This window comes from Podarcis filfolensis (genome assembly GCF_964270895.1).
Source record: "Podarcis filfolensis genome assembly, chromosome: 5".
Lineage (NCBI taxonomy): Eukaryota > Metazoa > Chordata > Lepidosauria > Squamata > Lacertidae > Podarcis > Podarcis filfolensis.
The window spans coordinates 80,684,159-80,711,992 of record NC_139608.1 but is presented as its reverse complement, the minus strand read 5'-3'; the positions used below and the strand labels follow the sequence as shown (position 1 = coordinate 80,711,992).

Genomic DNA, 27,834 nt, shown 5'->3' with positions numbered 1-27,834 from the left:
AAGGGTTGATTTTAGTGAAATACACATATTTGGTATATTTTTAGTGACACATAAAAGCTGAAATGTTTTGTGAGCTGTTGTGAGCCTACAGGGGTGATGGTGGGCTATAAATCTGAATAAGGGAATCTTAAGTGCTGCCAAACCCACATTCAAAAAGCACCTGATTTAATTTTGGTTCTCTGGGTCCAAGCTCTGACCAGAAATTACCCTGCTCAGCATGAGCTCTAATGAAATCCTGGCTCATGCTGGTTTGGCTGCAGGCTCATTTTTGCTAATGGTATGGCTTAGGAAAATGATTGGACTAAACCCATTAGAAAAATTTACAGTTGTGGATCTTTGTAGGAGGATTGTGAACACAGCTGTCTTCTCTTCAATTATCGCTTAAATTTGATTAGATTGAACCTTTGGGTTCTCTTGTCATGCTTAACACGCTGTTCTCTAATTTTTGTTTGCTTGCTTGTGGTACGCTGGGTATCCGCGCATATAGGTGTGTGGCTTAACAAACTGAACATCCATAGTCTTGCAAGCTGGTGGGAAATGGGTTGGTTTGTAGGGTACATCAAGCAGAACCTTCAACAAAATTATGCAGTGCTGTTCAGGACTCCTGCCAGTCCGTTCCATTATTCTCTGCTTCTCCCCGGCCCTCTATTTTCCATCTCCTCCAACAGTCAGTCAGCATTTCATGCTCACTAAGCATGCTCAGTTCTCACTGGACTGTTTCTCCCCTAAAGGTTTTGGGTGTGGGTGGTGCTGTTTTGGCTTCATAAAGACTGCATCAGAGAACAGAGTTCGCACTATGGCACAATGTAAAATGTCTCAGCATAGTGTAATTCAGTGTGCATGGCCCCAAACACTGAATTCCATCACCCTCTCCCAGTTTGTCATTCCCACCCAACCAAGCCAATAAGCATTATATTGCTATTGCACATGCCTGGACTTCACTTCGCAAGAGACACCACAGCATAGCTCTCAACGTTTCCCTTTTTTAAAGGGAAATTCCCTTATTCCGAATAGGATTCCTTGCAAGAAAAGGGAAAAGTTGACAGCTATGCACCACAGTCTCGTGTATAGGTGGGTGGTGGCATTTTGGCTGTAAAGTAACTGACACTTGGAGAATTAAGGTCACTTTATGTATGTATGATGGTGTGTGGCCAGCCCTTTAATTCACATCACATTTGATTTTACCATTTATAGTTAATGTTGCTTGGACTTAAATTGTGGATGTTGTTTAACAGAATCATCTTTATTCTGACCCAGGTTTTCAACACTACTTTGTCAAGGCATGTCTGCATGACAAACTTAACCTAGTTTAATAATCCCTTGTCGTGGCTGGATCACTTCCTATTGAGATTTAGGCCTTCAGAGGCTTTTTTTTCTCCATAGAGGTGGGGGGCCCAGAGGCTGATAGTTCTGATTGGTTTGCAGATATAGTGGTGCCTCAGTTTACAAACTTAATCTGTTCCTGAAGTCCATTCTTAAACTGAACCCATTCTTAAACCGAGCCACGCGTTCCCTAATTAGGCCTCTCGCCGCCAGTGCCCTTCCACCATTTGGTTTTCGTTTGTAGACCAAGGTAAAGTTTGCAAACCGGAACACTATTTCCAGTTTTGTGGAGTTCGTAAACCGAATACTGTAGTTCGTAAACAGGACTGTTTGTAAACTGAGGTACCACTGTATCTCTCTGGGATTTTCTAGCCCAGTGCTTCTCAAACTATTATTGTTATTATTTATTAATTGAATTTATATGCCACCCTATACCCTGAGGTCTCAGGGTGGTTCACAGAAAAGATCAACATAAAACCCCCAATATATAGAATCAAAATAAAAACAACCCAATAACAACCCCCCCCCAAGAGCCACATTTTAAAATGGCATAGAATGTCAGTCAGATCAACCAAAGGCCTAGTTAAAAAGGAATGTTTTTACCTGGTGCCTAAAGGTGTATAATGAAGGCGCCAGGCGAACTTCCCTGGGTAGAGCATTCCACGGATGGGGAGCCACTGCAGAGAAGAACCGTCTTCAGAGGCAGCCCTTCATATAACACATTGCAATAATCTAACCTCCTTCTACGTTATCTGTTGTGATGGACTAGCAACCTTTCTCCCCCAATGTACCAGGGGTCCGTCTGTCTGACTCCAGCTGCAAAAGCTGAGGCCACTGAACACAAAATCTTGGGCTGGGGTTGGGGTGTTGCCGTGGGTGAGGGTTGTTGCTGTTATCGATATTAAGTTTGTGTTTCTTTGTTTTAGATCTTACTATGATTGATGTGGAAATTGTTTTATTTGGTTGGGTACTTTGAGGTATTTTATTTCTTGTTTATGACTACTTTTGTTAGGTTTGAATTATGCAGTTTTTTTCGTGTCATAAGTCACCTCTAGCATGGTTTTAACTCTGGAAGAACAATTACTTTGTGCTGACTCCATTGCATCCTTGTGCCATACAGCAGAGTTTTCTCTGTTGGTGCCAAGCCTTTCACATGCTGGCCCAAAGGCACCTGTGGAACCGACAGCGGCCCACTGTGTTTTTTGTTTGTGAAGCATTTCAGGTTGCTTAAATATGCCCCAATGGTGATTCTGTTGATGAACCTTGAAAGGTATCCAGAGCACCGTTTGATCCAGTTTTGTTGGATGAGCTAAGGATTACTGGAACCATATTTGTGAAGTGATGAGAATATTTGTGATGTGCTGTAAGGATGCTTAGTAGGTTGTATCTTTCCTCTCTTTTTGTTCTCTGATAGATGGGAGACTAACACTGCAATCCTAGCCCTATTTACCTGGGAGTTAGCCCCACCAAATTCCATGGGACACATTTCTAAGTAGACAAGGTTAGGATTGTGCTGTAAAACCTACAAATGTTGAGGCACTTTAGATTTAACTAGCACAGCAATTATAAACTGGCTCTGCCACCTAGGTATCTGTGTAATTTTTCTGTCTAAGGTCATGGGAGACTTCATCATAATATCGCCTAAAGCATCTTAGTGTTATAACAGTTTAATTGAGAGGGATGTATCACTGATTACACTGTCTGTCTCAGCTCTTTTACTTGCGTTTTTATTATGTCAACACTGGTCAGTTTGGGAAAGTTGAGTTGCCATTTGGTTCATTGATTGGGGTGCTGCGTTTGGACTGGTCAGATATTGGTGAGACTCTCCCTGGGTGGCCTTAGGGAAGAAGCCACCATTACTCAGAGTCAGTTCCCCGTCTGTAAAATCAGAATATTAATGACTTACCTCTTAAGATTTTGGCAGGGATGACTAAGAGAATGGTCATAAAGCACTTTGCATATATGTGTAATCCCTCAACTCACGAAGCAAGTCCTTAGCTCACATAGGGATTACATTCTGGGGTTGTGCCTAAAGCCAGAATTGCATATACAGTCATACCTCGGGTTGAATGTGCTTCGGGATGAGTTGTTCGAGTTGTGCTCCGCGGCAACCTGGAAGTAATGGAGTGCATTACTTCTGGGTTTCGCTGCTTGCGCATGCGCAGACGCTCAAAATGACGCCATGTACAGAAGCACTGAAATGTGGCATGCGCGGACGCGCGGACACGGGTTACGTTTGCTTCTAATGCGAACGGGGCTCTGGAACAGATCCCGTTCACATCTAGAGGTACCACTGTAGTCAAAACAGAATGGGTGCAATGGCAGGTGTGATTGCCAAAGTCTTTTTCCTCCTGGACCCCTACCCCCTTTTCACCCACTCTATCATCTATCTATCTATCTATCTATCTATCTATTGCATAAAGCTAAATGTGCACAAGTTAAATGCACGTAAGTTAAGGGTTCTCTCTCTCTCTCTCTCTCTCTCTCTCTCTCTCTCTCTCTCTCTCTGTGTGTGTGTGTGTGTGTGTGTAAAATATATATAAACACCTTGGCCTGCCTAACAGAGGTAAGACATTTGTTAAGGTACTTCTACAACAATTAGCTAACTGAAATTAGGTCTTGAAGATACATACAACTTTAAATAGTTCAATCTAAAATGCGTTCAAATGTGTGTTATCGATACAGTAATAAGATAGGATCTTTGTAGTATTGAGTCCCAGCCTATGTTGTGTTATCATTGTTTCCATTTTTAGTTGTTAGGGTTAGGGTTATCATATGCTCCATCAAAAGACCTGAAAAGGGATAACTAACTACTTTGTTTTTCCCCTTATGTTTCTATTAGGAAAAACCTTGTGCATTGTGGATTCAGGCATCGCTTCCAGCTCCCTTCCACCTTTTCTCCCTGTTTGTTAAGAGCTCCTGTAAGCTAATTGATGGTGACCTCTTCAGAGAGTTAAAAGGTAATTATTTTCCCGTTTAGGTGTTCTGCCTGTTAAGTTTCTTCCTGTTAAGTTTTCTCATGGGGCAGGGAAGAGCAATGGATGAGGTCTAGATTAGTTTGTCTGTGCAGAAATTTTTATTCATACGTCAGTTCTGAGCTTACATTAATTGCTGTCCATCCCTTTACAATATTTAATATTTTTTATGTATTAGGAGGCAGGGCTCTTGATACATTTTGTACACACATTCCAGTTTGTATTCCTTGCATGGACAGCATTCCTTTTGAGGGCTAGTATAGACATAATGCTGGGAGATCATTCAGAATCATGTGGTTCCTGCTCTCCTCTTCTCCTCTCCAGCAAAATATTTTCTCTGCTGGTTCTAACTAGATGTCCTTAACTAGCTTTCTATCCTAGCTAAGGAGGACCCTGGTGAACATTTTTCATGGTTAGCTGAGATGCTGATGTAAATCTTAAGTGGAAGAGAGGCACTTAGTGGAACGGGCTGCCTCTTACCAAAGCCTGCTCCCAATATCTTAAGCAGGGTGGTCAGTAGTGGTAGTTATTACTTCAGTTTGCATGCTACTTTTCCACGCAGATCTTCCAAAAGTGACTCACAAGACACCAGCAGCCATACAACAACAAAACTAATACAATATAATAGTGAATAGTCTTATACCAACTCACTTCAAAACATATAACATCCAAATATACAGTTCATTTTTATTGATTAGAAACAGAATCATATAACAAAATAACACTGCCTTCCAAAATATTTGGTCCAAAATAAACTCATCAAACTTTTTCTCATAAAACTATATCCCCCTTCACATATATTTGAAGGTCAAGGAAGGCCTACTAAATATCTTTACATTTATTCAGAATTTCTCTTTTTATACAAGTCATTTTCTCATTGGTGGCAAATTCCTTAAAAAATATTTGCTTCAGGATTTGTAAAGAAAAAGTCGTGTTTTTCTTTAGACATGTGACAGGGCAACTTATTTTCCCTTTAATACCTTGCAAGGTCAGCAAATCAAACTTTGAATTATGAGCAATCTGCCTAGAAGTGGGATCTTCTGCTGATACTTACGTCTTCACAGATTGTCAGTGAAATAATTTCTCGAGACCGAGGGATGCCAACAACCACAATTTATAGAAGTTAAAATGCAAAAAGCAATCGGCAAAATAAAACATTACAAACAAAATTCAATTACAAAAAGACAAGCAGAATAACTAACAGCAAGGCAAATATTATCTGAAACAAAAGAACAACTTTACAAGTATAAGTTAAATACAAAAATACGAAAAAGAAATCCAGGTATAAAGTATCATTAGCAACTAGACAAAATAACTGAGCAGAAGCTACAACCTGTCCCAGAGTAACATATCCCAAACACATCCTTCACATTCCCTTACATACAATGCACACTCTCAAGCATTCCCACCAGCCATACCCATGAAAAACCCCAGCTCGGCATTTATCACAGACTGTTTCCTCTACTAGCTGCTGACATGAATTGTGAATGCATGTAAAGTGAGCTAATAATTATTTTTGTTGGGTATTTAACTTTGGTGCACTTATTTTCCGTAGCGAACCCACCCATTTATCATTGCCGTCCTTCTCCACTTTGCCCTTCTGAAGCCTTTGCAGGCTCTTAGCTGCAGATGTGCAGATGTCTACAAGTGTATGGCGTTTCAGGGTTCCCATTTTGTAGGCAAGATGTGTAAGTGTATTTTATGCCCGATTATACTGGGCAGGTGTTTTTTGTTTTTTGAGAGGGATGTTCTCAAGGGTACCAGAGGGGAATCCTGGATTTGACACTTGGTTTTCCACAAGGGTCCTTCTGAAAATCCTGTCCATAATCCTTTCCAAGCATTAAGAAGCATTCCTTTTAACCGTTTGCAATATTGGGAAGGAAAGAGCAACACTTCTGGTAATAAGGGAAGTAATTTGTAATTGTGCACTTTCAGTAGGATATATATATATATATATATATATATATATATATATATATATATAGCAGGATATATATATATATATATATATATATATATATATATATATATATACACACTATATATATATATATACTATATATATATATATATAGTACCATATAGAATAAATATTATTATCACCCCAACATACTTTGGGTGTCAAGTTGCATAGAAGCAGGTGAATATGGAAAAGTCTTTCCGCTTGGTTCACAGTGAAGAAGATGGGAGGTGAGGAAAAATACTATTCAGCATCTTATAGCTGGTCATTTGTGTACTAGAACAGAGCATCAGGCTTTATAGGACTAGCCCTTCTTTGAGAAGCATTTGGGAACCAGCTGGCCAATTGAAGGCTTCTTCCAGAGCCAACTGGATTTCCCTGAAGCTCATGCCATGTAATTACCTGTCTGTTGCTTTGTCTCTTACTTCCTTATGCAAGAATGTGTGCCAAATTTGCAGGAGACTTAATCTGCAGAGAGAGAGAGAGAGAGAGAGAGAGAGAGAGAGAGAGAGAGAGAGAGAAGGGAAATATGTCCCTCCCTTTCTCACACTCTTAAAACAAAAACAAAAAAAGCACCCACCACCCAACTGATCCCCAAAGTCTTTCTGCTTTAGTCAGGTAGTCCATGAACCACAGAGACTGGAAGGAGCTGAAAAGGTTTGGGAGGAAAGGGAGAAAAAATGTTGATCTGAAGGAGCAAATTTGTAAGACTGAAATTCATTCAGACTGGAGCTGTGTCTGGAATTGGTAACTAGATGAGTGAGTGTGCATGTCTGGGCTGATCTGCGTACCTGGGTGGCAGCTCTTGCAAAAATCTAGCATCACCAGGAGAGTTCATTTCTAGTTCTTGGGTCCTTTGAAGCTGCCGCAAAATCATACAGGTGAGACTATCTACGCTTTTGAGCTTCTGGTGCCTGGTTTACCAGTTTTTCTAACAAGGGTCCCTCCAGTTCTCTGGCATTCTGACAATACTGCTTATTTGAAATCCTATATACAACCAGCAAGTTCATTATTCAAGTGAAGATTCTTATGTAGCCAAAGTGGCCAGGTATGCAGAGAGGAATTAGCAGTTCACAAAATAATATACAACCTGAGATCTTTCAAAATTTGCACTTTTCCAAATTTTGCATTGCAGTTCTCCAATCAAAAAGTGTGTGCTAGAAATTGTGTATTAGGGGAAAGTGCACATAAGAATTCATGTATTGCACATACAGAGTTCAATATGGGAAAGTGTGTATAGAGGGAGAAATATATCCTGCATTTTCAGGTCAGCTTTTTAAACAAAACAATTGCAGACTGATTGATTGACCAGGGATATAAGTAAGGTGGTCCGTGAGATACCCTGGATCCAAGTTGTTAAGGGCCTTCTAAATAAATGCAAGAACCATGAGCCTGGCCTGGTAGCATAGGGTCAGTCTGTGCAAGCTTTTGGGCACTAGTGTTGTGTGCTGGCAATAGACCAGGCATAGGCAAACTCTGGCCCTCCAGATGTTTGGGACTACAATTCCCATCACCCCTGACCACTGGTCCTGTTAGCTAGGGATGATGGGAATTGTAGTCCCAAACACCTGGAGGGCCGGAGTTTGCCTATGCCTGCAATAGACTGTTCATAATCCAGCCACAATGTTTTGCATCAGCTGGACATAGGCCTAAGATTAGCCCCCCCCCCCAGCACATTGCAATAAAGCCTTGAGGCTACCGATGCAGGAATCACCATGGCCAGGCTATCCCTGTTCAAGAGTGGCCATAGTTGGCGTACCAAAAAAGCACTTCTAGTCACCAAGTCTACCTGAGCCTCCAGCGACAAAGATGGCTCAAGGGGGGTGCCCAAACTGACCATCTAGAACATGGACTGGCCAGTCTCCCAGACACAGGATCCACCACTCCACAGTGCCTCCATTTCCCCAGGGTTCAAGCTCAGATTACCAGCCCTCATCCAGTTTACCACTATTTGCAGACTATGGTCCACATCATGGACAGCCTCTCCTGACCCAGATGTTATGGAGAAGCAGAGCTGTATGTCAGCATTGTATTGTGGCGGTGGCGGGTGTGTGTGTGGAGAATCTGAAGGAGCAGGCAGCAGAAACCTCTTGAGACATTTGGCTGAGTTGCTGGGCTTCCATAGCGCACATGTGAGCAAGCAGCAGCCCTATGGCCACATCTTCCCTCAGTGTAATCTGAAAAATGGTGGCTGTGGGCGAGAGAGGTGGCAGAGATGAAGGGAGAAGTGGCAGAGAGTGAAAAGGGCTGATCCTGCCCAGTGCTTTTATGTAGCACTCTACCAACTGACAGATTACCCCTGAAAAAATATGGCCCTTGATGAAGACAAGGGTGCCAGTCCCTGTCACAGGATGATCTGGGAAACAGATGGCATATGCAGGGGACTTAAATGTATCTGTACTCTATTAGGAGGGACATTTACCATTTTTACCATCATAAGTACTTTGTTCAGAATTTTAAAAAATCGCTATCTTTCACTTTTTAAAAACACAAATCAAGTATTTTCTTCTTCTTAACCTTCGTTTATATCTCTGCAATCTCCAAACTGAAAGGTGATACTGCTTCTAGCTAACATATTTTAGGTGTGTGACACTCTGGTATGTTAAGCAGTGTCTCTAATAACTTATCTTTTGGTGTGGTAAGCCTGCTTTGTTTGTGTTTTTCTGTGCTGTTACATAAATCAAGTGCAGCGTTCCAAAAGCTTAGAGCAGTCTTTCAGCAGGATATTTACTTAGTGTTTGGATTTTATTTTAAACCAAACCTTTGAGATAAGTTTGAAGTTGAAATTCCTAATTGGGCAAGCACAAACCATTTCTGAGGGCACTTGCAGCAATGTAGGGCTGTCTTCTCAGTGATCATTTGCCGATAAGAACAAATATTTATGCGTGAGTTGGGTGTGCGGTTTAAGGTCACCATTATGTATAGACAGCTAGCATTTGCATAGTGTTTTCTCTACAAAGTGAAACTTGTAAAAACTTGTAAAATTCAGAATTCAAGCCTGATAGAAATTCCGCAAGCATCACCATAAGATTAGCCTTGCTGCATATGGGAAGTACAATATAAGCTTTGCTAAGATCCTTGGCAAATTTCAGTCCCTTGCCGTGACCTAGTTATTTTGTTGCTTTCCATTGCTAAGAATGTGCTATGTATTTTTCCTTGGCTGCTCATCTTTAAAATTAGGGATGTATGGCACCACCCCACAAGCCAAATATTTCACTAGCCTTCTTGATTTTCTTTTTTTGCTTCCCTTTTAAATTCCTAAAAGGTTTCATCTAAGCAGGAGTCTCCAAATTTGACTCAAAAACACTTTAGCTAAAGCTGGTTGCATTTTCTATTGAGAGTGATCCACAGATCACTAGACTGCCATTGTCTTGTACCTACTAATACAGGGGTCCCCAAACTAAGGCCTGCGGGCAGGATAAGGCCAGAGGGACTCATTTATCCAGCCCACGGCGACTGCCGCTGCCTGCTCTTACCGGTGACGCGCTGCACGGCTGTCCACTTCTGGGTCAGAGGAGCACCAGAAATAGCTTGTGCACATGTGCAAGCGTTATTTGCGCATGCACAAGCGTTATTTCTGGTGCACATCTGGGTCGGAGGAGGCCCTTGCACATGCACACAAGCTATTTCCAGTGCTCCTCTGACCCGGAAGTGCACCGGAAATATCATGTGCGCATGCGCTCCCCTGCCCTCCGGCCCACTGTGCGATCGGCGCTGGAGACACCAGCCCAAGGTGCAGTAAGTTTGCTGACCCCTGTACTAACAGATATAAGCGTAACTGTGGTTAACAAGAAGATGAGCTCTGAACTGGGAAGTCCCTGGTCAAAACCTTACTTGGATGCAAATGTACCAGGTGGCCTTGGATAAAAGCAGCTGTTGACCCAGTTCACACACAATGCTATGCTAAATCATACCTTAGCAAGAACTAGCAAATGTGTAGGCTCCCAAAATGAAGGTTGTGACCACTGCACCCTTTCCCCCTCCTGCTGCAGCTATGTTATCCAAGGCTAAGCTGTGGTTAGAATTATGCTCTAACCCAATCTTGTGTTTTGTCTCATTCAAGACATACATATCATGAGCAGGAAGCCAAAGTTTATTCTTTGTTCATAGCTCCTGGTTCATTCCAGAGAGACAAACTGTTAGTTGCTAATGTATACCGAGGCTTCCCTCCAGACAGAGGGGTCTGTTTTCCTGAGGTTGCACTGAGCCTCAGCAAGGCATTTCACTGCTTTCTGAATACCTCTGGGGCTCAGTACAATAGGGGGTGAGCCCATTCCCCTTTCATCTGGAGAGTAAAGTAGGGAGAGACTTGCCCTTGTGATTGTACTGGGCCCTGGCCATGTTGGAGTACCTCCAAAGCTCAGTATGATGTGATCTGCCCACCTTGAATAGTGGAGGCAGCATGAGTGGTGAACACAGGCCTTTGTCAGCTCCCAAAACCAGCCATAATTTGCAGCACTTTGCTTACAAGTCTATTGATTACTAAGATAATGTTTGTAGCTTTTGCAGTTGCAATGTATCATATGATTTTTTGTTAATGTATTAGAAGTGTAGATCTGTATAAGTGTCCTGTGGTGTGTGTGGTATAGATCACAGCACTACAGGCAGTGTCTACCCTGAATCCATGACTAGGGAAAACAAAACTGTGGAGATTAAATAGGCAAGTTTCTTTTCCTTTATCACTTATAGAGGTCTGTCTTGATTATTCTTTCTTGCCAGTACAAGATAAATATGCAGTTCCAATGGAATCTGCAGGGTGAAAAACATCACTCCATCTGTGGTCTACATATGAGCTGGAGAAGTTTGTGTACTTAAGTTGCCTGCTTTGTTCTTTATAGGAGAGGGATCACAGGAAGGGAATAATGTGTATGTCCATCATTTGTCCCCAGTTACTCTCATCAATTTGTGACACAACAACTCCTATAGCATGGGAACGGAGAAAGAGAGAAATAATTTCTTAATCCTGCTGCTGACATGATATGTCATTTTGTAACGAGATGCCAGCAGTGCTGAATTCAAAGGCAGCAACTGAGTTTTGTTCACCATTTAAGTCGCCTGGCTTGAGCCCCATAGTTTCCTAAATTCTACTGTGTGGTTTTTCATTTGTGATACAGAGTTTATAGCCATTTCCTTGTATAAAAGCACTGCCATGAAAGAAGTGGTCATAGTTTCTTGGTGAGTAACCTCCAATTTTCCAACATCAAAAAAATAAAAGAATGTAGGAGGCCTGTTTTAGGATTCCAACCCCCCCCCCCCTTTATTATTTACTTTCAGAGAGCATGAGGACAGTTCATATGGGATTTTCAGTGGTCTCCTATCCAGGCACCAGGTCAGCCATGCTACAGCAGTGGGTACTCCTGGGATATGCAGAGTAAAAAAATAAAAAAGTTTTTTTAAAACACCTCTGCTTTAGGCATGACAATGTCATAAAGCCAGCACTGGTTAAAGTGTTCGATCAATCAGAAGTTCAGTGAGTTGCTTTGGGTAAGCTCCTGTCTCTTGACCTGTTGTATTTCACAGGGTTGCTAGCATAACATGGGATAAGACCTGTTTCAGGCAGGGGTATCGCTAACCTGTTGCCCTCCAGATGTTGGACTAAAACTCCCATCATCCTTGAACTCTGGTCATGCTGGCTGGGACTGATGGAGTCCAACATCTAGATCAGGCTTCCTCAAACTCGGCCCTCCAGATGGTTTGAGACTACAATTCCCATCACCCCTGACCACTGGTCCTGCTAGCTAGGGATCATGGGAGTTGTAGCCCAGAAACATCTGGAGGGCCGAGTTTGAGGAAGCCTGATCTAGATGACCATAGATTGGCTACCTCTGTTCTAAGAAATAAAACTGAATCGGGAAGTTCACATATTCCTCTGCCATGGAAGACAGCCGCCTCCCGTCTCCACTTCCTGTCTGAAATATGACAGTAACAAACTTTACCTACCTTACAGCGTTATTGGAAGGATTACAACGCAATACTGTATGTGAAGTTTCTTGAACATTCAACAGCATTTACCCGTATACCTTAAGCATTATCTCTTCACTAGAAATATAGGCCACCTTTCATGTAAGTATCTCTGTGTGTACATCACATTAAAAACTCCAAAGATGTACAGTGAAACAACAAATGGGGAAACAATGGTCAGAAAAAATGTCTGCGTGAAACATTTTTATAACCTGCGGTATGTTGGGATAAACTGCTAGGAAAGATGGGTGGGATACAAATGCAACAGATAGAGAGAGCTTCTGATGTTTTTTTCTGGATTCATAGATGTGCTGGTGCAGAGCCAATGCGAGTTTCCTTTTAACTGCAGCTATGAGGTTGGGAATGAGCCGCAGGAGTATGAGCTCCTTCTCTTTCTTCCCCTTCCCTCACAAACGCAGGTAAAGGACACATCAGTATTTATATTTGCCAAGGCTAAGACCAGATTGGGCTTCCATTTAAGTAGGATTCAAAGGCATGGTTTAATACTAGTTTGAATCCTAGTTCAATGGGACTCCTGGTTATCCCAGGAGCTAATGTTGATACCAACCACAGTTAATTTTTTTTTTGTAGTATAATATTTATTGAAATTTTGCAAAAACATAAAAGAAATAAGAAAAGAAAAAGGTAAAAAAATAAAAAAGAAAACATATAAAAATACATAAAAAAGAAAAAAAAAGAATAAAAATACAAAGTACAAAAAACGAATAGATACAAAAGAATTAAAAACAAATCCATTTTTTGTAACTTTAAACTCATTAGCTTGTTTCCTTGACTTCCTCACACCTCCCCTTTTTGTATTCCCATTTAAATAATCAAGTCAGCAAATCCTTACCCTCTTTCGTTTATCTTAACTCTATATCTTAACATATTATAACTCTATATTTTCATCCATTATCAACTCATTTTTGCATATTCTCATTAACTTTGTTGCTAATGCCTCTTATTTTCAATCCAACATCATTTTTAACATTCATTAATTTTACAGTGTTTCTGAAGACAGTCTTTAAATTTCTTCCAATCTTCTTCCACCAACTCTTCTCCCAGGTCTCGGATTCTGCCAGTCATTTCCGCTAATTCCGTATAGTCCATCACCTTCATCTGCCACTCTTCCAGGGTGGGTAAATCTTGTGTCTTCCAATACTTTGCGATGAGTATTCTTGCTGCTGTTGTTGCATACATGAAGAAAGTTCTATCCTTCTTTGGCACCAATTGGACGACTATGCCCAGGAGAAAGGCCTCTGGTTTCTTCAGGAAGGTATATTTAAATACCTTTTTCATTTCATTATAGATAATCTCCCAGAAAGCCTTAATCTTTGGGCACGTCCACCAAAGGTGAAAGAATGTACCTTCATTTTCTTTACATTTCCAACATTTGTTATCGGGCAAATGATATATTTTTGCAAGCTTGACTGGTGTCATGTACCACCTGTATATCATTTTCATAATATTCTCTCTTAAGGCATTACATGCCGTAAATTTCATACCGGTGGTCCACAACTGTTCCCAGTCCGCAAACATAATGTTATGACCAATATCTTGTGCCCATTTAATCATAGCAGATTTAACCGTTTCATCCTGCATATTCCATTTCAACAGCAAGTTATACATTCTTGAAAGTATCTTAGTTTTGGGATCTAACAATTCTGTTTCCAATTTTGATTTTTCCACCTGGAAGCCAATTTTTTTGTCCAAATTATAGGCCTCTCTTATTTGATAATAATGGAGCCAGTCTCGCACTTTATCTTTTAATTTCTCAAAACTCTGCAATTTAAATTTATCTCCTTCTTGTTCCAATATTTCCCAATATTTCGGCCATTTGGCCTCCATATTGAGCTTTTTCTGAGCCTTCGCTTCCATTGGTGACAACCACCTTGGAGTTTTATTTTCCAATAAGTCTTTGTATCTTATCCAGACATTGAACAATGCTTTCCTGACAATATGGTTTTTAAATGCTTTATGTGCTTTAACCTTGTCGTACCACAAATATGCATGCCACCCAAAAACATTGTTAAAACCTTCTAAGTCCAAAATGTCCGTGTTCTCAAGAAGCAGCCAGTCTTTCAACCAGCAGAATGCTGCTGATTCATAGTAAAGTTTAAGGTCTGGCAGGGCAAATCCGCCTCTTTCCTTTGCATCAGTTAATATTTTAAATTTTATTCTGGGCTTCTTGCCCTGCCAGACAAATCTAGAAATATCTCTCTGCCACTTCTTGAAACAGTCCATCTTGTCCAAAATTTGCAATGATTGAAATAAAAATAACATTTTTGGCAATACATTCATCTTTATAGCTGCAATTCGACCCAACAAGGAAAGCTTCAAATTTGACCATATTTCTAAGTCTTTTTTCACTTCTGTCCAACATTTCTCATAGTTATCTTTAAATAAGTTTAAGTTCTTAGCTGTCATGTTAACCCCCAAATATTTTACTTTCTTAGCTAATGTTAAACCAGTCTCCTTCTGAAACCTCTCTTTCTCAATCGGTGTTAAATTTTTCTCAAGAACTTTAGTTTTTGACTTGTTCAGTTTAAATCCTGCCACATGACCAAATTCTTGAATCAGTTCTAATACTCTTTTCGTACTAGATTCTGGCTCCTGTAACGTCAAAACTAGGTCATCTGCAAAAGCTTTCAATTTATATTGTTTGGCTCCGACCTGTATACCTTGAATCAGACGGTCCCTTCTGATCATATTTAACAAAACCTCCAGGACTGAAATAAAAAGCAATGGGGAAATTGGGCAGCCTTGTCGTGTCCCTTTCTCTATCTTAAATTCCTCTGTCATCACATTATTGACTATTATCTTAGCCTTTTGTTCTGAATAAATTGCACTTATACCATTTTCAAACCCTTGACCCACCCCCATCCCCCAAAGGTTTTTCTTCATAAAATTCCAAGAAATATTGTCAAAGGCTTTCTCCGCATCTATAAAAATTAAAACTGCTTTAGTATTAATGTTCACTTGCAACTTCTCCAATATGTTAATTATGTTCCTCGTGTTGTCAGACACGTGTCTACCTGGGAGAAAGCCAGCTTGGTCCTTATGTATCTCTTCCACTAATACTTTTTTTAATCTATTAGCCAAAATATCAGCAAAAATTTTGTAATCCACATTAAGCAGGGATATGGGGCGGTAGTTCTTAAGTTGTGTCTTTTCAGACTCCGTTTTCAGTATAAGTGTAATGTAGGCTTCCTTCCACGACTCTGGCGCTTTTCCCCCCTCCAAAATTTCATTACAAACCTCCTTCAGTGGCTGAATTAACCAATCTTTCAAAGATCTATAGTATTTTGAGGTTAAGCCATCCGGCCCTGGAGATTTACCCAACTCCTGTAACCACAGTTAAGAAGGGGCCACTGCTAACACTTGTTGTGGCCTTAAAATTGTCTAACTTGCTGTTTGGGAGAAGCTGGCCTAGGCTGTCTCTAGAGGAACAGGATAAGGTTGCATCTGCTTGGGAATATTCCCATGGTAGTGCACTATATAAAGTCTTCTGAGACAAGCGTGATACCGCACTATAAAGACTTTAAAGTACAGTACCATGTGTGTCTCATCAGAATGTCCCATTGTAGAGCATATTACCTTAGAAAGTGTTTGTTAAGTCTGCAGCCATGCCAAAACAACACTGTTGTCCTTACACTGATGCAACACTGGCGTAACTTAGTCATCATCTTACACATGCTCACCGCAAAAGCCGAGAGAAAGCTGCTGCTACAAAAAGCACAGACTCAAACAACAAAGGCCACACCCTGTGGCAACACTGCTGGAACAGCAGCAGGCTGAAACAACTGCTGCCTCCATGGCAACATTCCTGGTGCCCCCCAGTCATGGGCTGGCATGACAATGTTGGCCCTGTATGAGGCAGCTAATGTAGGAGCCAATATACTCACAGGGATAGGATTTATCCCAGTCCCATTTCACACGTAACACATATCCCACTAGGCACAGCAAAATCGCAGTGCCCCGCATAACAGAAACTGCCATGGCACAGGCAGCATGAACTCAGCAACTGAAAGCAAAGCACAACACCTGCATGACCTCTTTTGACACGCAGATCTGAGGCCAAGCTGTTCTTCTCCAAGCGAAGGTACATGTAAGGGTATGGCAAGTCGAAGCAGTGGCTGGGACAGGGTGCCTGGCATTCAGCCACAGTTTGCTTACATACCAGTGAGAGTGCATCCCCACCCTTGGTCTCCATTGTGGGAAACACATATCCCAGGTGTTTGATTGTTTCACCCATGCCAGGGATAGCTCACCTGTGTGCAATACCCATTCAGCATGTTTGCCACACTTTTTGCACATTATAGTGTCGGGGAAAAGAGATATAGGAGACTTTTGAAGCCACAATACCTTGAAGCATAGAATTCCTCCTTCCTTTCTTTGTCTATGAGGGGTCCCAGCAACCAAGTTCTCCCTTGTGTCATGTTGGGAAGGTGCAATGCTGACCACTGCTGGGGTAGCCTAGAAAAAAACAGTCATCTGCTGTCTATATAGATATACCATATTTTTTGCCCTATAGGACGCACTTTTTCCTCTCCACAAATGAAGGGGAAATGTGTGTGCGTCCTATGGGGTGAATGCAGGCTTTCGCTGAAGCCTAGAGAGCAAGAGGGGTCGGTGCGCACCGACCCCTCTCGCTCTCCAGGCTTCAGGAAGCTATCCGCAAGCCTTGGGAGCCCGCGGGAGTTCCCGCCGGGCTCCCAAGGTTTGCAGACAGCAGCCTGCAGCCTGAAACCTGGGGAGCGCAGCGGAGCACACCCCGGGCTTCGGGCAGCTCTCCACAAGCCTTGGGAGCCCGGCGAGAGTTCCCGCTGGGCTTCCTAGGCTTGCGGATAGCAGCTTGCATCCCGAAGCCTGGGGCGCGCTGAGCAGTGCGCCCCGGGCTTCGGGCAGATACCTGCAAGCCTGGGGAGCCCGGCGGGAACTTCCCGCGGGGCTCCCAAGGCTTGCGGATAGCAGCCTGTTCTGGGGGCGGGGAAAGCTCAGGCTTTCCCCGCCCCAGCCCCACGCCTGGGGGGGAAATAATTTTTTTTCTTTATTCCCCCCCCCAAAAAAAAACTAGGTGCGCCCTATGGGCCGGTGCACCCTATAGGGCGAAAAATACGGTATATATCACACACCCATACGTACACTGTTTAGATAGGAGTTCAAGTCAAATCACCTCTTGGCTTTAATAGTGTGTATATTACAAGTACCCTTAACCTGTAACTGGCAAAATACTTAAGGAAAACATAAGCATTGTCAGTATGCTAAACAGAAATCAATTACTTTGAGTTTTGTTTTTCAAATATACAGCACCTATCTATTTATTATGGGCACTTTAGAATTGATGGTGATAACTGGTGCAACTGTACCCAGGATTTGTGGAGGAGACTGGATGTGTGCTAGAAGGTTAGGAAATTACATTCTTGGAGAGAATTTGAAAGATAGATTTTCATTCATGCTTAGGATCAGATTCTGATGAGTCACTATATTCAGCAATGAACAGATATTCCATAGCTTAAAATGATATGAAAATTAATTCCTCCATGAATTTGACTGCCATGGAAATATTTGAATTCCTTACTTTTCGGCTAGTAGGCTGGACCATATGCCTCTCATATAAAGTAGGAAGAAGCAAGCAATCATTAAGCTTTGCTGCTATGGATTTGTCACACAACTGTCTGCGGTAGTAAAATATGCAGACTCTCTTCAATTGAAGTTATCTGTTGTATCTCTCTCAATTTTTTACACTGTTTTCTTTGTAAAATATTGGAGGGTGTGCTTAAATTGATGTAATGTTGAAGTGTGGAGACTGCCTAAATGAACTTGCCACCCTTATGTTCTTCTTGACACCTGCATTATCACTCCATAGATCATTGCCTGAGTACCCCTTGCCCTGCATACCATCACCATTATATTTTGTTTTAAGTTTCCCCAGCCTGCTGCACTGAGGATGTTTCTTTAGTGCTCACAAAGAACGTAATTGCCCTATATTGTATGTATCAACAGTTTAAAGTTCCAGATTTTTTAATTTTCCCTTTTTCAGAGAAGGAATTAAGGTGCTTACAGATGTTCTAGAAAGGTACTCAGACTTAACACCAATGGCATGTAAACAGTAAACATGTCCTACCATGTGAGGTAGCACATGCTCACTTACAGCTTGGGAGTCATCATTTACTGACACTTTATGCTAGTTTTTGCCAACCCAATCTTCCTCTGCAGGTTGGAGGAAGAATAGCAAAGCCAGAAAAGTAGGCTGTAGACTCTCCCTTAACAACTAGTTCCCTTCCCTCCACCAGCAAGGTCACTTTGAGAAAGTCAAGCATAGCACGCCCCCTCCCAACATTTCCCAAAATAGACTGCCTGCAAGTCCCATTGTCACAGCCATCACTCCCATACCACTCCTTTGCAACCGGTCTGGCAAATGGGGCTTAAGAGTGCTGGGACTCAAGGGGCCTGATTGGGCCCTGGCGCCCCCAGTTGCTGATCCCTAATGTAAGCAAAATGGGGGCTCTGTTTTTATGGACAGCACATATAATGGATATTCTCTTTTTATAGAAATATGCCTCCTTTTCACTTCTGTTGCTTTTCTTATTTTGAAAACAAATCCCAGGCTTCGGACATGCAAATCATTCAGCTCTGCACACATTGGGTCTTCTCTCTGCCTCCCCCTGCCTCTCCCACATTGTGCTTGTGATCTGTGTTAATGCATTGATGGCACAGACTCTTGACTGCAAAGGGCTTGTACATTTTTAGGTCAGCTGTGGATTATGGCATCTTCCCCCTCATCACCCTAATAGCATTTGCATGCCGTCGTCGCTTGGTTTGAGAAGAAAGAGGGGGAAGCTGGATGGAGGAAGCTTGAACACCACATTGGTAATAAAAAGGGATGATTGGAAGCGTGTGATCCATGGCTCACCAGTGTGTGATCCATGGCTCACCAGCGTCACATTAGTAGCATCCCTAAATCAAGAGCTCATTCATTTTAACCAGAGGTTAATTAATCAAACAAGAGTGCATAAAATTATAAGCAGCTTTTAATGAAGTGAAGCAGCATTATTAGCAGTAAGCAAAATGCAGGCTACATTCGTCTGAGGCACTTGCGGCTTGGAGTGGACCAGCAGCTTGCCATCGGCACTGCAAAGAAGTGATGGTGTCTTTTGGAAGCAACATGTGTCTTGCTCAGGGAGGTGTGCCATTTGTGTGGAAAGGAGAGAGGAGGCTGTTGGCAGGCTTTGTTTTCAGAATAGCCCTGTGTATATGCAAATATTCTTTCTCTTGTGTGTGAATGGTTCTTAAAGACAACGTATCCATGTCTTATGTGCCTCTGTGTGTAGGGCATGATCCCCCTTGTCCATCTGGAGGAGAATGGAGGATGGTTCTTTATCAATCAGTCCCTAAGCTTCTCAAACAATTAGCCAGCTGTGGGGGCCAAGCTGGGAGGTAATATATCTCTTTTGCTTCAACCGCATGCTAGGTGGTGGACCGGGTCCAACACGTGTAGGCCCAAATGATGTAGCCATGCAAACTTACCCTCTGGCTTGGCAGTGCTGAGCATTGTGGTTTGCTTCTCCCACCTCCAGGTAGGCTGGAGTGAAGCGGGAGTGATTTTAAGTGGTGTGCATCATCATGCTGCTCATTCCCAGTAAGCCATGTTTTATCTTTTATTTACATGCAAACCAGCCCATAGTAATCAAAGTAGACCAGCTCTCGAGCTCTAGAAATATAATGACTTTTGTTTTGCATTATCCACACTCTGCCTTACAAGGACCGATGGCTGCGTACTGGAAAGGGGCCATGGCTTCTTTGTTTTTTCTTGTCTGGCTGCAATTTATTTTCTACACTGCTAGGTAATGCTGTGGAAGTTGGCCTACATTACCCAGAATGCATTCCAGATTTATCTCTGCATCTGGAGATGTACGGTAAATGATAGTTTTGTTATTTTTGTGTGTGTCACTCACACCCTGGCATAAGGCAAAATTCTCTTGAAACTACTGTATAGTAGTGGAGAGGAAAATATGCCCTGCATTTTAGCTGCATTGTGTTTCCCTGAAATGTTTCCTATCATTTATTAAAACCTTTTGGGCCCTTGGTGCAGCCTTAACTTGATCCTACTGGCAAGGGCAGTTTGTAATGCTATTGGGCTACCCCAGCTCCACAAGCAAACCTACTGCTCTTTGTATGATGAAACACTCAAAAGCGGCCAGGCTGCTTCACACGTTACAATTTTTTAAAAATGGGTTTAGTGGCTACACATTACAAAACTAAATTGTATTTTTCTAAAACTTAAGCATTTGAAACAGACCCTTTCTTTGTGGTCTGCCTCTGGTCTGACATCTCTGTCAGAGTGCCCAACTTCACCACCTGGGCTCATCAAGCTCTGACACACTCTTCCCATGCTTCCTGCGGATTGGGCCATTTCTTCCATGACATCTGCACGACAGTGTTCAAAATTAGCCAGGCACTGTCTTTTGGCCACTTGTGACCAAGTGAAGATGTTTGGGTGCCAGGATGGCACCTGACTTCTCCACCCTCTGGGGATCATTGGATCTGAGCTGTTTTCACACTCTGATGCCCCATCCTGTAGACTTCTATCAGTTATTTTTTGAACCAAATTGCCTTTTCTGTGCAGCCTGAGCAGGAGCAGTCACCATTAAGAAAAAGAGGTCTGAATAGGCTAGTATATATGTGGACTGTCCCGGGATCAAGGGACGTTCCTTCTTTAAGTTCTCAATGTTCTTAACCTAGCTCATCAGAACTAGTTAGTTGTTTAACCTGAGAATCAATCACTGTCAGTCCATCATTTGAAAAATAAGACTTTAAAGCCGTCTTGCCCCCAAATTCGACATTCCGTTTCGGCAATTGTAACCTTTGTTTAAGGAACAATTTGGTGCTTAGCATATATATCTATCTGAGTTTCTAAAGCTACTCCACAGGACTCCTGCACAACTTAGAACCCAGCAAGCTGAAATCACAAGGATGGCCAGCCTGGTGCTTGGTGAGCAGTCCCTTGCAGCCATCAAAAGCAGGAGATTTTGAGAGCTGCTGGTGGGCCACATTCCATGGTGATGGGCTGCATTTGGCTTCAGGGGGAGCAAGTCCTGGTGGCCTGATTATTGTATGTGAACACAGCAATGTCTAAGCTTCTCCTTTTTTATTCCTTGAACTGTGGGCAGTGTGGTATTGCCTTGTATACTCAGGCAGCATTTGACGGTGGAGAAGTCCACCGTGAAGCATTGAGTGAGTCCTTATTTCGGAAGGTCATTAACTCCCCCAAGCCTTTAAAATGAACCAGTCCCCTTCATGTGATCCCTCTGAACATCAGTTGCAGCATTAAACTGGGCAGAATGCAGAGTCTCTGAGGGCTGTGGTAATTCCCTCAGCATTCTCTGATATTAATGGTTTGCTTCGGAAATAATTGGGCGGCCTTGCGGTGGGGAGTACACCATACAGTCCAGCCAATTGGAGCTTGTACCCTCTTATGAGAGGCAAATTATATTCTTTGTGGAACTCTGAAATAATTACTGAGTTATTACTGAATTGTCATGCTTTAATGCCAGTCTGGAATAGAGACATTTAAAATTTACTTATGACTTGATTTAAAACAAGGCTTTTAAATGCATGACTCTTAACTATTAATTTGCTCATAACAATCCCTTGGTATGCAAGGTCCTTTAAAGCCCTGTAGGGATAAAGTTAATGCACGTCTGTGAACTGTAGAAATATATCCAATCATGATTTGGCAGTAAGGTGCAAGTTGTGGCAATGAGTGGGGTCCCCTTTTTCTTACCCTCCAAATTCCAAGCTGCCTGTAGCTATTTAAAGTATTAAATTCTCAGGAGCAAAGGAAGCCCAAGTCCTCAAGCAGCTCAGGGTTTTAGGAGCTACTGCTGTCATAAAGATACTGATGCTTATCTTTCATTCTACCGGTGCTCCCCTGTTTACAAAAGCTACATTTGCATTCACACATGCATCCCTTGGTTTTTCGCCACTTGATTACTGTACATTTGATGTCCAGTAGTAGAATGTGTGAACTGACCCCATAGAAAAAGATTCCTGACCTCTTCATACATGCAGGTGTTCACTTAATGATGGAAATCCATGTGTGAATGAACTGTGTCTTCAATGAATGGAAGGGCATGCTGCTAACCCTCAGTACAGTTCCTAATACACTTCATTTACACTTTAGAAAGTCAGCTTCCTCACGCCTATTTCCCGCATGTCTTTAAGATCTTACACTTAAGAGACAAGGACTGTCTCTGAAAGCAGTGTACATATTATCTGACTGTTATCTGAAAGCAGTGTACATGTTTCTGAATGCCAGCAGCCACAGGACACAAGAAAACATTTGGAAAAACAAGGGCTTCTGCCAGTTCCTCACAGGCCTAAACCACTATGGCAGACAGTGGGGCATTTTATAGTTGGCTTGGTATCTGTATGACATGTGAAACTGCCTAATACTAAGTTTCACCCTTAGCAGCTCAGTATGACTGACAGCTGCTCTCCAGGATCCCAATAGGTTCTGTTGAACTGGAAATGCCGAAGACTGAAGCAGTTCTAGGACCTTCTGAATGCAGAACATGTGTTCAATCCCTAAGCTGTGAGTGTTGCATGTTGGCTGCAATGAATACTCATTAGTGTCTTCCATAATGAAGTTGGCACCAGCTAGCCACAAAGACCCTCACAGTGATGGAGTGCTTACAGATTCCAAGAAATGGGTACTTCAGTTGCCTACACAAGAGTTTGTCATCTCTTCTCTTGGAGTGGAACAATGGCGAAATGTTTAGCTATGTGCCATGATTTAAAATTAGTAGGAATGGATAAGACTGATGTGGAGGCCATATTTAAGAACTCCTTGAATTATTAGAACATCAGGAAGCAACCACCTGAGAGTGCCTCAGAAGTGAGATAGATGGTGGTTCAGGATACGGTCTTCACAGTTGCGGTTCCCCAACTTTGAGATACTTTCCTACCACTGAATCTAATCTCTCTTTGGCACTAGAAGACCTTAGTTTAACCCATTATGCATCTGATAACATAGGGTCCTGCCTGAAAAGCTCATGCTAGCATAGAACTGTTGCTCTTTAATCTGTAGGTGGACTCTTTGGGCTTCTTCAGTCACAGATTTACCTCTGAGATTCTGTTGGGAGGTTGGGAACAGTTGAGAACAGCCTAAGAATTTCCTCTCCCACCTTACTCTGCTTACTGCATGAGTGGAATGTATCATATGAAGCAGGAGAACTCATATGAAGCAGGGATCTCACTCACTAAATAGTTTTTGAGCGCTTCTCGTAATTTCCTGCTTATCGAAGGTTAGAATTTCACAATCTTGCTCTTGGTAGAATCCTTGGATCAAAATAGTACCTGGATGGGTTCTTGGTTATTTTCAGGAAAAAAATCTGTTTTTAGAGAGGGAGGATATGAATGTATAGTTAAGAAAGCCTTGCATATGTGTTTCAGATACATTTTTCAGGGTGAAGTCTCTTTATCTAACAGTGCTTTGAAAGAGTTTGATCCAAACCTTTGTCATTGTGTGAGATGGATTAGGTTTCGTATGCATTCTTCCTTCCATAATAATAACCCGGGAATAATGGCTCTTGCCATAAGCTTTTTTTGCTTGCCAGTGGTGATGGCTGTCACCCTTCTTCTCTTGACCAAGTCTGGATGCTGCAGTGGGAGGAGGGGGCATGCATGCACACACACTCATGCCAAAAAATAATCTGGAATATGGTAGAACATTTTTGAAAGCTAGCAGATCAATGTCCTGATAAAGAGCGTGATAATAGGCATTAAACACGATTGCAGAAATACTACGAGTTGAGGCCAATGGGTAATCCATAATATTGATTAAATGCTTGGTTTCAGTACAAGTTTAGAAAAGCCAACACATCATTTTTATTTAGCTTTTAAATCGGTCCAAGCTTTCCTTGTCTTTTAATGTCTTCTATTTTTAAAGGGTTGGTTTTCAAAACACATCACAAAAAAATGTTTTTTTGTACAATATTAAAGACAGCTTTGACAGGGATAAGAAAGGTATGTTTATCCATGCAGGGTGAGGGCCAAACTAGTTTAGCTTAAGGCCAGAAGGAGGCTACCTAGGGATTCTAGTGGTCATGCTTATCTCATGACTAATACTCCCTTTTGTCCTTACTGTTCACTGAAACGTGTTCACTGAAACGTAAGCTCTGTAGCCTTCCCTCTCCTTTCTTGCTTTCTGATGCTGCAGCTCTTGCCAAAACCTTTTTATTTCCTCAGGTATCTTCTTAACTTATTTTAACATAGAGTTTTCAAAGTAGCTAACTATATATACATTTATTTGCATCATTTATTCTATGTGCAGATGTTGCATTTGTATATATGTTTAAGAGGGCATTCATTCTCCTAAGCATAAACTGTGTGGAATGTTTAGCAGGATATTGATCCCAGAAAGGAAAAGATAAAAAATGGATAAGGTGATGTCCTCATATTAACGTAATACAATAAATATGTTGTGTTTCTGCTGAGGCAACATATAACAGTTTAAAAATATAAAACCCACACAAACTACAATCAAAACTTTTAGTGTTACAAATACGCCATTACAATGTCTTGTTATAAGGATCAATACATTCATTAGGGCATAAGCTTCCATATTCCACAGCCAGCTTCATCAAATTTTTTTTTAAAAAAATACAAAACATACAAACAATTGAACTTTTATACCTCTTGCATTTCATGGCCCTTGGATCCCACTATTTTACAAACTGTTTTTCCCTTCAGCCAACTAAGGGGACTACTTCATGCATCAGGCAAAGTGGACTCCAATCCAAGCAGGGAATAAATCTACCACAATAAATCTGTAAATCTTTGAAGTGCAACAAGACCTGGTAGTTCTTGCTGCAGCAGACTAATGTGGCTATCCTTAGAAGAGTTAAAGGGCCAGCCATTGAAGAGCCAATCCATTTCATTAGGAATGTTCATGTTTTTATGCTACATAGCATTTTTCATTCATTTTGAGACAGAACTCTGTGCTAACTTGAAAGTTTACATACTCCTATCACAACTCAAAATTGGTCCAGTAACCAATTTCACATCACTTGAAGGTATGCTCTGGTTTGTAGCATTTGTAAAATGTGGGGTTTTTTTCTTTCTTTCCCACTCTTGGTTGAAGCCTGGCAGGAGATTGTTTGAGCTAAATTGTGTTGGTAATCTGTCCCTCAGGCACATAACCCTGCTAATGAATTACTAGAAAAATCCTTTGTTTACTCACTGTCACCATTCCTGGCTGCTTAAAGATTTGCTAGAGTAATGCAAGGCTTTTTTTTTTTATAAGATATTTATTAAGATTTTTTAAAGTATTACAATAAAAATGAAAAAGAAAAAAATAACAAAAATACAAAGTAAAAATAGTTAAAAACACACAGATTTTCATTGCTTATTTTCCTTTAGCTTGTTTCCCAGACCTCCTCATACCTCCCTTTTTTGTATTCTACTTCAAATTGTTGGTTCAGCAAATCCTTACCATTAAGTTTTTACCTATTTATAACCCTTTTTTCATATTCTCTTAAAGCATTACAGCTGGAAACCACTTAATTTCTATCCAACACCATTCTAACATTCATTAATTTTACAATATTTCTGTAGATAGTCTTTGAATTTCTTCCAATCTTCTTCCACCGACTCCTATCCCTGGTCTCGGATTCTGCCAGTCATTTCTGCCAATCCCATATAGTCCATCACCTTCGTCTGCCATTCTTCCAAAGTGGGTAGATCTTGTGTCTTCCAATACTTTGCAATGAGTATTCTTGCTGCTGTTGTAGCGTACATAAAAAAAGTTCTGTCCTTCTTTGGCACCAATTGGCCGACAATGCCCAGGAGGAAGGCCTCTGGTTTCTTCAGGAAGGTATATTTAAATACCTTTTTCATTTCATTATAGATCATTTCCCAGAAAGCCTTAATTCTTGGGCACGTCCACCAAAGGTGAAAGAATGTACCTTCAGTTTCTTTACATTTCCAACATTTATTATTGGGCAAATGATATATTTTTGCAAGCTTGACTGGGGTCATGTACCACCTGTATATCATTTTCATAATATTCTCTCTTAAGGCATTACATGCCGTAAATTTCATACCTGTGGTCCACAACTGTTCCCAGTCAGCAAACATAATGTTATGTCCAACATCTTGTGCCCATTTAATCATAGCAGATTTCACCGTTTCATCCTGAGTGTTCCATTTCAACAGCAAGTTATACATCTTTGACAAAATCTTAGTTTTGGGTTCTATCCACCTAGAAGCCAATTTTCTTGTCCAAATTATATGCCTCCATTATCTGATAATAATGAAGCCAATCTCGCACTTTGTTTTTTAGTTTCTCAAAACTCTGCAGTTTTAGTCTATCTCCCTCTTGTTCCAAAATTTCCCAATATTTCGGCCATTTGGCCTCCATATTGAGCTTTTTCTGGGCTTTTGCTTCCACTGGTGACAGCCACCTTGGGGTTTTATTTTCCAATAGATCCTTATATCTTATCCAAACATTGAACAATGCTTTCCTGACAATATGGTTTTTAAATGCTTTATGTGCTTTAACCTTGTCGTACCACAAATATGCATGCCGCCCGAAGACATTGTTAAAACCTTCTAAATCCAAAATGTCTGTTTTCTCAAGAAGCAGCCATTCTTTCAACCAGCAGAATGCTGCTGATTCATAGTAAAGTTTAAAGTCTGGCAGGGCAAATCCATCCCTTTCCTTTGCATCAGTTAGTATCTTGAATTTTATTCTGGGCTTCTTGCCCTGCCAGACAAATCTAGAGATATCTTTCTGCCACTTCTTGAAACAGTCCATCTTGTCCACAATTTGCAGTGTTAGAAACAAAAACAGCATTCTAGGCAATACATTCATCTTTATAGCTGCAATTTGACCCAACAAGGAAAGCTTCAAATTTGACCAAATTTCTAAGTCAAGAGTAATGCAAGGCTTGTAAAGCTTTGACACAGCCTTTAAGAGCTTAAATGTTTCTTTTGTGTGTGGACTTCCTTGCATACATAGGCTGGGTTTCACTCACCCTCCCCCTTCACCTGTTTGATGTATTGGATTTGAAATTTTCCAGCATGGAGGAAAGGACAGTTGACTTTGTTCAAGCCATAGACAAAATAGGGTAAGCCCCCTTAAGAAGCACACGAGGGCAGGAAAAGTGTATTCTCCATAAAGGTAATTTTGCCTGAAATGGTGCTTGATCTCCAAAGGGCACCAGTGTGTGGATCTGGACTATGTCTGGATGGGGGACTGTCTGGGAATCCAGTACATGTGGCCTTGAGTATCATATTGGAAGAAAGGCAGGATATAAACATCCTAAATAAATGCAGAGCACAACCTTGGCTTCTGATATGGATTCAAAGGCATCACATGGCCAAGCCTCCTCTGAAACTGTACGGGCTTTCCTGTGAAAAGGACCTGGTTATATTTATCTAGCTGGAACCTTATATGCTTTCTTGGGTGGTTACTTACAGGAGGGATAGATAATTTTGTCCTGCATGCCCATAGACCTTTCTGGTTCAGACATATTAATGTCCTACCTGAGAGACACCTCCAGCAACACTGGAGTCAGTTCCAAATGGAACATAGAAATCTGCCTTCTA

General features: G+C 41.5%; 1 protein-coding gene across 16 annotated transcripts in view; it reads left to right on the top strand.

Annotated features, from left to right (window-relative positions):
- Nucleotides 1-27,834, top strand: part of ZMIZ1 (zinc finger MIZ-type containing 1) — a 386,104-nt gene that overhangs the window by 80,549 nt on the left and 277,721 nt on the right. For all 16 annotated transcript variants that reach the window (XM_083614609.1, XM_083614604.1, XM_083614605.1 and 13 more), the window contains exon 2: nt 4,166-4,283. The gene's annotated coding sequence lies outside the window, so the exon portion shown is untranslated. The remainder of the gene's footprint in view (nt 1-4,165; nt 4,284-27,834) is intronic.